The following is a 12,525-nucleotide window of genomic DNA, read 5'->3' on the forward strand; positions in this document are numbered from 1 at the left end:
CTGGTAACCTGACTATGATTCATGAACCATCTGAATCAAGTGCTGGGAATTATGATCAGGCCTGGGTTGAGCTGTCTCAAATGACAGAACAATTTATAAAATTGTTTAAATTTTGTAAATAAATAATAAATTGCACATTTGTCTGCATAGATTAATTATATATAATGAACAATTATTCTTTTGAAATCACTTACAGATAAAACAATTACAGACAAACTGACAAAAATATCCTTTGAGATGAGTTCTTTACTGTCTGAGAGGCCACATCCAGCTCTCTAGCTTTCAGTATCAAAGTCATTATCAAAATCCAAATTTTTAATCTAGGGTACATCTTCAACCAAATATAGAAAGCTCTGAGAAATTTATAGAAGGATTACAAAAATATAGACGCATTAAATAGGTATACCTCCTTCTTCCCCATACCCAGCTCGATCACTCTTTAATTGTCTGAAATGTTTCAGCTAGAAGGCCCAATGAGAAGCATCAAGGTGAGAGTGCTGAGTCCAACAGTAAACACTGATAGTGTGAAGTTGCTAACACTATCCATCTGAGAGGTCCACACATTTTTAAGGTGCTAGTTTGTTTCAGAGAGGTTAAGTGGAAGTAATAGTTAACAGGATAATTCAGCACTTTTGAAACTGGAAGCTTCTGGCAACTAAAGTTGCCAAATCAGAGTGTAAGGAACAGCATCCAGGGTAAAATCAACAAATGTGTCTATTTGGGGATGGTTATTTAATTATGTATTGACTTAAAATGGGATGTTCAGCTTGTTCTCAATACTGAATATCACTTTTACGTATAAGGGGCTGCTTTTGTTTCACTGTGGCACAGTTTCTAGCCTGCTAATCACAGTGTACTCGGGGAAATGATCTGTTTGAAGCCCTGTGGGCAGAAGTGGGAGTTGACTGTGCTCATTGTAAATTGAATAGCTTTTTTCCTGATCTAGATGCTGTTTTGAATCAAATCATACAGAGAAATATGTGTCGAAGAGCAGGACCCAATGAAGAGTCTATAGTGTGTGGTAAAGAAGTATCTGTGTTTAAAAATGAATAAACAACAACAACAACAACAAAAAACACATTATTTTGACTAGGACTGTGGTGGGAATATTTGTAATGATGAAGCTTTCTGAGTAACTTATGCTAAGATGTTCAACAGTGGCAGAAAACCTGGGCACTTTTATGCCAGAACAGAGCCTTAGCCATCTGAGGAATTTTACTACCAAAAACTTAGACAATAAGTAGGAGTTTAGAATATCTGACACCGGGATTTCAACACCCAATTTTTATAAAAGAATACAAAAGTTCTGTTTATATAATTCATTCATCAGATTTCTGTTCCTGGTTTTGATCAAAAAGTTGTGAAGTTTCCAAGGTAGAAATAAATGAGATATCTGGATCCTAACAGTCTAAGGAGGTGTCAATCACATTTCAGATGAGTAGTCAAATATAGATTCTGTGTTGTTGTTTAGTCAGATGATATACTTTCTGGTAATGCTCTTTCGAAGGAAGATGGGAGAAAGACTGAAGAATTCCCATCTCCTGTTTAAGCAAGTAATGTGACATTGGATCAGAAGTGAATCGGTGATGCTTGCTCAGGAGGAGGGAGATTTGGAGTTACAGACCCAGAGTATGTGTGTACTGTGGTTAAAGGCAGAAATAGCCTGCAGAGAGGGATGATGTTTTGATAGTGCCTTGATCAGCACAGTTTCTTTTGGTCTACAGTACAAAATTTTGCTGGTCTAAGAAGCTGCAGGGTTAGATCATTATTTGCAGAGTCTATTGGCTGCTATTCTCTGCTGCTTTTGTGAAAAGGTTTTTATGTTCTAGAGGTAGTAAAAGGCAGTTCATTATTCAAAGTCCTGGTTAAGCAAGAATATATTTTGTTTCCACTGTTCAGAATATAGGTGAAATATTTTGTTCTACACTTTCTCAAATGGGAAGGCTAGGCATTTTTCTCTGAGCTCATCTGGGTGGTCAGCATCCATAAATTCCTGCTCACTGGTGACATCCGAGCTCTCTTCAGAAATCCAGTAGCCAAGATGGTTGATGTTTGTCATGTATTTCTTCATCTGTTCTTTAACATTCACCCAATCAAGCAAGGGATCAGCACTATTGTTCAGTCATTTTACTATTTGTCGTAACTGAAACTTGCTAATGTTTTTATTTTTTAATTATGTTCCTTAAAAGCTACACATTGTTGTTGTGGTTTGCTTGAAGGTGCTATCAGGGAAGTATCCTTTCTTTTAGGAAAATAAATGAATGAGACCTGTACCATTCCCTTATTACTTAGCATGAAGGATGCTCATATTAAAATTCCCAGTCAAATTCCCAGCCTATGTGAGTTTTGTCTCCTTAGTCTTCTGTTGTGCCAAAGGACATGTTACTGAAAACAGTTATCTTGCAGTGATACAAGTTCTTAACCTTGAAGGAGCAAGATCTTGTACCTAATATGAAAGTTCATGGAAATCAATAAGTCTACAGGAGAAGGGCTTGATAAGTCCATGGTAACTTATTCAGCAGAGGAGATGTGTTGTAGTGACCTGTAACAGTTTGTGGTTCCTAAGCATTGAAAGCTAACATGTCCAACTACATCCCATTACCATGGTTCAGCCAGGCTTTGCTGGAAGTGCTAGCAAAATAAGCCGTGTTGTCATCCGTGTTACAATGAAAAATCATGCATGAAAGATGGAAAACCATATTTGTTGCTATGGGGTAGGTGAGTTTCATGTAAGAAACAGAGAATGAATAAATGAAGGCTCTGGGTATGTTCATCCAAAAAAAAGACTGTACTGTATTTGGAACAAGACAACAGTACTCTTAGTTTTTTTCCTTTCCTGCATCCCTTTCTCCTCCACAATTTTCTCAAAGACACTGTCTGGCAGAGGTCTGCTTGATGTACTGGTAGAGCACAGTTCACTGTTAGCTCTCAGATCATCAGTTAAAAAACTTGAAATGGTTGGGGAGGACGTTCTCTAGGAAAAAAAGACTGCAATATGTGTGAGGAAAAAGTGAGAGATCTTGGAAAGTGCTGTCAAATTTGGGAACTTAAAAATAAGTGTTTATGTGCATCCTGATGCATTTAAAATATTTGAAAGTTTTTATTTCATGACCAGGCATACATGCCTATCCAGGGGTGTTTCGCTAGAAGAAAACAAGCAACGTTAAAAACCGTAAATCCTGTGGGCAGTTACTTATGATGATAATTGTATTTTCACCTGCTGGTGTTCTTGCTTACCACTTTCTCACTCCAGTTCTGATGAAGATTAGAGCAGTTTTTAATGTATGTTTTCTGGCCTAACCTAGAAAAAGCTCCTGGAAACCATTCCAGACACCTGAAGGTGACTGGGAGTAGTCCGTGTGGATTTACAAAGGGGAAATCATGCTTAACCAACCTGCTAACCTTCTACAATGAGGTGACTGGATTGGTGGACCAGAGGAGAATAGCTGTTGTTATTTACTGTGATTTTAGTAAGGCTTTTGACACCATCTTCCGTAACGTCATCAGAGACAAGCTAACAAAGTATGAGTTGGATAGGTGAACAGTGAAGTGGATGGAAAACTGGCTTAATGGCTAGGCCTAGAGAATTGTGATCAGTGGCACAAAACCCAGTTGGAGGCCAGTCACTAGTGTTGTACTGCAGGGGTCAATACTGGGCCAGTACTGGTTAACATCTTCATTAATGACCTGAATGCTGGGACATATTTTAACTTCAGCAGGTTTGGAGACAAAACTGGGAGGAGCAGCTAATACTAGAGGGTCATGCTGCCATTCAGAGGGTCCTAGAGAGGCTGGGGTGACAGGAATCACATGAAGTTAAACGAGGAAATGCCAAGTCCTGCATATAGGGAAGAATAACCGCAGGCATGAGTATATTCTGGGGGCTGACTGTCTGGAAAGCAGCTTTGGAAAGAGGTACATTGGGGTAGACAATATGCTAACCACAGGCCAGCAATGAACCCTTGCAGGAAAAAAAAAAAAAAAAAAAAAAAAAAAAAAGGCCATCCGTATCCTGTGTTACGAAGATCATTGTCAACGGGTTGAGGGAGATGATCCTTCTCCTCTACACATCTCTGGTGAGGCCACGTCTTGAGTGCTGAGTCCAGTTCTGGGCTCCCTACTACAGGACACGTGGACTTAATGGAGCAAGTCCAACACAGGACCACTGATGCAATGAAGGGACTGGAGCATCAACCATATGAGGAGAGGCTGAGAGACCTGATCCAGTTCAACCTGGAGAAGAGAAGGCTCAGAGTGGATAAAAACTTGATGGGAAGGAATGAATGAAAATGAGAGAGCCGGATTCTTCTTAGTGGAGTACATTGACAGGACAATATAAAAGGGACACAAATTAAAAAATATCAAGTTCCACTTTTTTTAATGTGTGAGTGGTCAAACACTGGAAAAGGTTGTGGAGAGAGATCGTGGAGTTTCCGTCTGTGGATGTATTCAGAACTCAGCTGGACATGAACCCGAGCAATCTGCTCTACGTGACCCTGCATGAGCAGGGTGTTAGACTAAATGATCTTGAGAAGCCCCTTCTAATCTCAAGCATTCTGTGATTCTACAAAAAATTTCTGACCTTCTCTTTTTGAGGTCACCGTGGTTTAGAGAAATAAAATAGTGATAGGAGTTTTCTATTATTTTTCATTCGACCTTACCTTGCTCTACACAACCCTGGGCACATAAAATAAGTTTTGATGGAACAGCTAAATCTGTATGTAGCAGTTGGGACTCTTGTCAGTGGTGAACTGCCACCTAGGTAGTATTGGTGTTATTATTTCATTGCAGAGTGTGTGACCGGATGGTGCCACATGGTGCTGGTAGGACTGCTGAATGACATGGCTTCATTCTGTTCCTGCATTTTTGCACAAATTACATTTGATTAGTCCACCATCAGTTCTGGCTGGTGGATTCACAGCCTGTGCCATGTGATAACAGCACAATCCTGGAAATTGGATGTTAAAGGACAATCCTGACTCTAAACAGAGGCAAATTAGGCATGGTTCTTACGGTGGAAATAAACAGACAGACCACTTTAGCTAATCCGGATCCCTGAAAAGTCAGACTGTTGGCTAGTGCTACCATTACTTTCAAGTGATGGATGAGTGAGCATGAGCTTCTGCTGATGTAGTGAGATCCTCACAGAAGTTTCTTCAGTTTATCCTTTATATTCCTGTAACTGCCCGCTTCTTTCCCTTCTTCTCCTTTCCCTACAACCACATTTACCTAAAAGTAAATGCCCAGTTGTTGCCCAGGTCATGATGTCTATACTCCTTTTGTGGCAAAATTCATGTTACATGTCTTGAGAAGCCTTGAGCTGGCTCTAAGTAAAAAGAAAGTGGCATTTTTTTTTGTATCTCAATTTTACTGTTTGTGACAGGTCACTATTTGTCATATTAATAGCAAAGACAAATCATACCAGCTTCAAGATCACAAAGAAAGAAGTCTGCATCACATATCCTTGGGTCATTATTACACCAAACTTCAGTTATTTCTGCAGTCTGAACACTGCCCTGATAGTCAGTCAGGCAAAAGCTTTGTTTATTAGTTGAGTTAAGCACTGGGAAAGTCATTAGCATGTTATGTTTATGGTATGGCCAGGAGATGTCTCTGCCTAACCATGCCCAAGGGATATTTGCATTTCAGGCTTGAGGTAGGGGTCAGCTGATAGTCTTGTGATAGGAATAAGAAAACTTGACATTGTAATTAATTATCACATTCATGAATCATAGGTAGTCTTCAGGAAAGTGTGAATATTGTAAGAAATCCCTGGGGGAAAATCAGTGTATGCTTATAAATCCATTTGGAGATGTTTCTCAGTCAGTGAAAGTGATTCATGGGATAAAGATAATGGCTGAGAACTGGATCCAACTACCCAAGCATCCCAACAGCTTTTTGACTGATGGAAAAGAAAGGAAAACATTGAGAGCTAAACTGAAAAATAGATGGCCTTAAGCAGAACTTTCTTATATTTCTGATTCAGATCTGACACCAGTATATTGTTAACAAATTGTTTATAAGTTTATTCAGTTTTTCATTTGTCTAGTATTAAAAGGGTGATCTGAGGTGGTGGGTTATGCAGTAGCCTGCAATAATATCCTGCAATAAACAGAAGACTGCTCCACCCTCTAGTGACCTGTCCTGTATGTAGTACAAGTTGAAAAATACTGTGAAGTGCTATTGTTCTTGCTGGAGGTGTGCAGTCTATTTCAGTACCTGGTAAAAAATAAAATAAAATAAAATTTTAAAAAATGGGGGAGACACCAGGACAAGCATTAGCCAGAGAACTATGAAGAACATGGTAAAATGCCTGAACTCTCAGGGTCTTCTACATGTGATGGTTTAGGTGATGTATTACAAATATGCTGTGAATATCCTGCAATTTACCATCTACAGAATTCAAGAGTCCTGTGTAGGCAAGTGCTAGACTGTCCTACATACTTAGCCGCATAGGTGTCAGCTGTGGGAATATCAAGAAAAGTGGTAGAACAAAAGTACAGCAAACGTCTGTAGGTTAATTATAAGAATAATGTAATTAATATTTGTCAAAGGAAAAGCAAGGACTTTGAGAAATACTTAGTAGGAGTGCTCACATAAAAAGAGGTTTATTTGTAAATATTCATGGCATCAGGATTCTTCTTAGGAATAAAGATGTCATAGAGCAGCAACAGAAATGGAAGCAGGAAGAATGAACAATGTCTCCTTTGCCAGATATCTGAGTTTCAATGTATTGGCAACAAACCTTAGACTAGCTCAGTGTCCTTTTCTGGAACAATTGCATCCTTCAAATGTAGTGTCAACCTCTCTTTTGAAGAACAGATAATGACGAGAATTTAATTTTTGTATTTCAGGTATGACAGTCTACTTTCTGACATGTGCAGTCTTTTTCATGTTTTACAAATACACAAATTTAAAATTCCCTTAATACATCTGTAGGCTAGTAGATGGTCAGTTTTCCATTTTAAGAACTTTTCATCAAAAAATGAACAGGTAAAGAACATAGATAGAAGTGTAGTTTTAGATTAGATTTAAGGAAGAAATTCTTTACTATGAGAGTGGTGAGGCACTGGAACAGGTTGTCCAGAGAAGTTGTGGGTGCCACATCCCTGAGGCTGGAATTAGATGATGTTTAAGGTGCCTTCCAACCCAAACCATTTTATGATTCTATGAAATAAAACAGAATACCGCCCCCCCCCCCAAAAAAAAGCCACCACAAAATCACTACAAAAAATGTGGCTTTGATATAAACTGACTCAGTCTCAAAACATCATCATAGTTAAATAAACATTTTAATAACATGGCTTTTTTTTTTTTTTTCCTGTCATGACTTTATTCTTTTTGATTTGTCAGGCTCAGGCACTTTCAGAGCGAATTTCTGTACAAACGCTGGTTAACTCCAATTCTTACCTGTGACATATGCACATACTGGAAAGCATGAGTTTGCATTTGCTACCACATGCAGGGCAGAAATCCAGCAGGTGAATGCACAAATACAAATTCTTCTTTGTGATACCTTAAACATTTTGAAAGGTATCTGATGTCTGTCTGTGGTAATCCCCTCCATAGCCTTTTACTTGAAATCATTATTTGCTAGTGTTATATTGATCAGTTTTTCTCTATTTTTTTATAAGCCATAATATTTTATGTAACCAGGTAACTTGACACTAGAATCTCATTCATCCTGCTAACTGTTGTTGGTGATTACTGTGAAGACTGACAGCAACAGCAGCTTAGAGATGCAATTATATCATTTTTAGAGACTCAAAAAAAACCTGCTGAAGCAACTTCTAATAAAAGAGTGAACTAACTTTTCTGCAAAATATAACCTTTCCAATTAAGGTATAGCTAACATGCAATTTAGTTACATAATACAAAAAAACCTCTAATACGTTAGTGTAACTATAGTAACAAATAGAATCAGATTAATTCAGTACTTAAAAGAAGTAAAAATGGATTTCTTAATGACAAAAGCCACGTGGTAGTAGTTTTATTTTAGCTTTTTGATTGTATCTTGGCTTGACAGGCTATTCATCAAAATTGACGCTTGGAATATAACACTGTTTGGAGGGAAAATTTAATCATTCTTGATACTGTTCTCATGATAAATCAGAGGTACAGTAGGTTTGGAAAGCCATAGAAAAATAAGCATTTATTGTCTGTACATGCTATGACAGGAACTATGTATTCACAAAGAGTGTTACTGAGAACAAAGTCCAGCTGGGAACTTTCATCTAATTTAATTTCCAAGTTTGACTCTTCTTCCCAGAAGAGCTTGTCTCTGTACGAGTCTCTACTCAAGCCAGAAGAACTTGAAGAAGAATTTTCAAAGCATATGTCTGACCAAGATTACTTTTCTATATCTCTACAAATAATTTTAATGAACTTCTTCTGTGTCAAATGAAAATGATGCCATGCCTTTTAATTTGGTGACCCAGAAAACTCTGTGATGTTGATGTGACCCAAGGGCTTGTGCATTAAAATTAATCTGTGACAGACACTGCATATTAACATGATATTTGATGCTTTGTCATCCTAGTTTTAGACTCTATATTTTTCATGCTGTCTCTGATCTTTTCTGAAGGGCAGAGTTAATGGCTGGGAATAGCACCCTTACATGAAATGCAAGTGTGCAGCCCACATGTTGCAAGCCAAGGCAAAATTGCTTTTATTTCTGAAAAAGTGCATACTTGCTGTCACTGGAATTACGGAATGGCTAATTCTAAATATGGATGAGTATCAGCTTCAGGTGACTGACCTTTTCCTGAAGCTGAAAGTGTTTTGAGACATAGAAGCAAAATGGCAGTTTTCTACCTCTGCCCACCTCAATATTCACATTTAGGAATAGGCACCTTTCTTGCCACTTACGTACCACAGACCCGCAAGATGGATGATCAAATGTGAACAGAGTTTATTCATCTCTAGTAGAGACAACACAGAATTTTACCTCTCATGTAGCAGCTGATGCTAACTTAATATGCATCATCCCGTCCCTTCCTTTTTTGCCTTGTGCTGTTAATTCTCTCAACCAGTAATAAACCAGTTCAACTCGCAGATATGGCATAAAATTAACTCCACAGACTCAGAAAAGTTTGATGCCAGCTCACTGGACTGAAATGGGCTCACAATATAGCAGACCAGCATCATCCAGCACACAAGAGAAGGACTTGATATGGCTTAGATAGCTGTGCACACACAGCCTAAAGCTAGTCCTGAATGGTAACCCCATATTTATAGTCACAATGATTGTGGCATTAGTTTTCAGCAGTTGGCTTGGCTCGGCTTGGTTATTCAAGTGGCAGGAAGTTTCATGGTGATATCTTTACATGATGAAGATTAAAGTGGTGGTGGAGAATATGTAGATACTAAACCTTTGGGGTTCCAGAAGTTTCAAACTACGTGCTGACCTTCTTTTTGTCCTGATTCTGACTGCACAGAAAATTAGTAGACTGACATTGTGGATATTGCTCTCTGATCTTTACTAATGCCTTGGGCTTTGGTAACTCATGTCCCAGTAGGCTCTGTGGTGGCCATGTGAAAAAAAAAAGCACACTATCATGGTGTTGTGCAGTATGTTATTCCATATGAAATTAGAGCCTAGCCATTATTTAATGGCACTGTGAATGTCAATCCCAACATTATGTGGTATTTCTTCTGTTTACTATTTAAAGACATAACAAAGCCACTTTGTTAACTGATGATAGCAGATTCGAGATTTCATTTTGGTAGTACAATCTTTATTTATTTTATCTACAGTTCGCTTTTATACTATTAAAAAATAATCTTTTATAAAAGAATTTAAGGATTTTTCTTTATTTTTACCCCAACTACCTCTGGAGATGAGAGTTCATAGTGGCTTCAGTTTGGGCAGTCAAAATACAGCTGAATCATCATATTTTTACTTGGTTGTCACATATAAAATGCTCCTGAAAAATGCTGTTTTGAGATACATAGAATATATATTAAAAACAAACAAACAAACAAAACATATTGGGATCTTAGCTATATGTTATTTGTGTGTGGAAAGGACTGGACTCTCAAAGTGGTAGAAACAACATTCAAATTACTCAAATTATGTCTGTTGATTTGAATTGTGAGTGTATCATAATGTCAACCTATGGAGCAAGACCTCTTGGTGAGCAAAGTTACAATTTGAAGAGTACTGAGAAATCAGAGCGTGCAGCACACCCATAAAGGCACACATAAGGAGAGTAGCTGCCTAGGTACAGAGGTGAAGGATTAAGGAGTGATTGCAGCACCAGGAGAATGGTCTGTAGCTTCTCATCATAACCTACACGTGCTGGTTTTGGTTTTTAGCATTCTGTGAATTTGTGAGAGATGTGACTCAGATTCTTTATAGATGCCTTTCAATTATCATCTTTGGGCAGAAATGATCCATATTTTCTTATATGTTGCTATCACTTTTTTTCATTTTTATGCAAGTGAAATATATTTTCATAATTTAACCTTTCGTGTCATTGTTTCTATGACCCATTAACACTGTGAACTATAGATCCGTAATACATAAAGATGACATTGGTTTTTAAATGAGAAAACCAGCTTATTTTTGGAATGGATGGCCTAATAACTTAGAGAATTAAGTGAACAAATGAGGCAATGAACACTGGAAAGCTATGATGGCAACATCAAACAATATAATGAACAGAGCAATCATTGGAGGAACAACAGAATATGTAAATATGTATTTTTGCTCTTAGGGAAGCACTATGAAACAAAATAAAGGACTGCCTTTTTCATTAGTGAATTAAAAAAACAAAGCAACACAACAAAAAACAGCAACAAAATCACCTTAGTAGTTATGGGAAAGAAAATTTGTTTCAATTTTTAGATTAAATTTCCCCAGGCCAGAAAAATATATAAAATTAGTACTTAGTGGATTAGTGGATTTTGTTTGTGCACAGTCTTTTTTTGTATCTCAGAAGAAACTTCAGGGAAAAAGGCTCTAGCCCTTGACAAATTAGTTAGCTGGACTGATGTATATTATGTCCAAATTATTGAGAATCTGCAGAATCATGTAAAGTCAATTTTGTAGTGTAAAAAAATGGATAAAGATGATTTTTTTCCAAATTTCCATGGAATCCTAATCTCAGACAGAAATCACAGGTTTGAATTTTCTTGGATCCAAACCTCTACATACCTCTACAAAATAAACCATATTCATTAACATATTGGTGCATTCCATTTTTGTATTTCTGACTATTAACATTTAAGATCATCTACCTAAGGACTAGTGTGGCTAGCAAACTACATCAGGTATCTCCATAGTAAACTAAACATCATAATTAAATCAATATTAAACAGCCCAGCAGGCTCCTGAAAGTGCTCCTCTGGCTATGTTTCAACAATCATAATTCAGTAGAGTGGTTTTCTCTAAGTTATATTTGATCTAATTTACTTTTATTAATTATTTTACAATTAGTGCATGAAGAAATGCTAAGTTCTTGCCTCGAGCATCTTCCAGACAAAAGGTCTGGCCAGTTCCTACTCAAACTAATGGAAAGGCTACCATTGGCTTTGATTAAATGAAGAGATGGTAAAATGGAGAGCTGGTGAGCTTTTCAGGCTTCTTTAGATGCAAAAGGATGGGAGTGCCAAAACCAAACAAATGGAATGGGTGAGACACCATTCTTCAGTGCCAAGTTAAGTAATGCCTGTCATTGTTATGGCACTGATACTACTGGTAAGTTTGTTTTTTTTTTTCCTTGAGTTTTGAAACAGGTTCAGACTGATATTAGACAAATTTATTTTCTATCTTCCTCTTCTGTCTTCATACTAGATAACAACAATCTTCATTATATACCTGCACATAATTAGTTACAAGAATAACTCATACATTCCTCATGATTCTCCTGTTTTTATGTTTCCCCCTTCCTTTTGTCTGTATTATGTAGGGCTGTAAACTCTTTGGTGCTTTGGTGCTTAAACTCTTTGGTGCTACCGTTCTAGGAGACTGAAATGGAGTCTAACTTAAATCTGTGCCTGCACATATTGCAATAAGCATGTGCTTTTTCAAATTCTACCTTTACTCAATGAGAACTGAAGATGGTAAGCATATCCAGGACATGAATATTTTTATAAATAGAAACAGTGAAATCCATTTGATGAGTTTCCAAATCCCGCACTTAGTCGATGTTCATAAATTTTTGAATGGATGAAGAGTCATTTGAATTTATTAAAATATTAATGAACATTGACTAAGTTAACATGGAAGTATGGGGAACTTTTCATAAATGAAGAGGCACTCATTTATATGTGAATACTAATTTGCCTGTCCAGCAATGTGTCCCTACTGGAACATGTAAGAAGTACAATTATTCATCTTGTCAGGAAACGCAATACTATTACTTTAATGAATAATACAAAAGCACAAATAATGAATACAAAGAGGAAGAACATTGTGAGAAGATGTAAAGGTACTAATAAGATATAAATGGCTGTAATATTTTCACATAAAGGGTACACTGAACTATTTTGTTTCAGAAATGAATTTGCAAAACTATATGT

The 12,525-nt window shown here is 37.2% G+C and overlaps 1 protein-coding gene across 3 annotated transcripts in view; it reads left to right on the forward strand.

The window, feature by feature from the left end:
- NKAIN3 (sodium/potassium transporting ATPase interacting 3) overlaps nucleotides 1-12,525 on the forward strand; it is a 368,461-nt gene that overhangs the window by 95,600 nt on the left and 260,336 nt on the right. The window lies entirely within an intron of this gene.

This window comes from Oxyura jamaicensis, chromosome 2, assembly GCF_011077185.1.
Source record: "Oxyura jamaicensis isolate SHBP4307 breed ruddy duck chromosome 2, BPBGC_Ojam_1.0, whole genome shotgun sequence".
Classification (NCBI taxonomy): Eukaryota; Metazoa; Chordata; class Aves; order Anseriformes; family Anatidae; genus Oxyura; species Oxyura jamaicensis.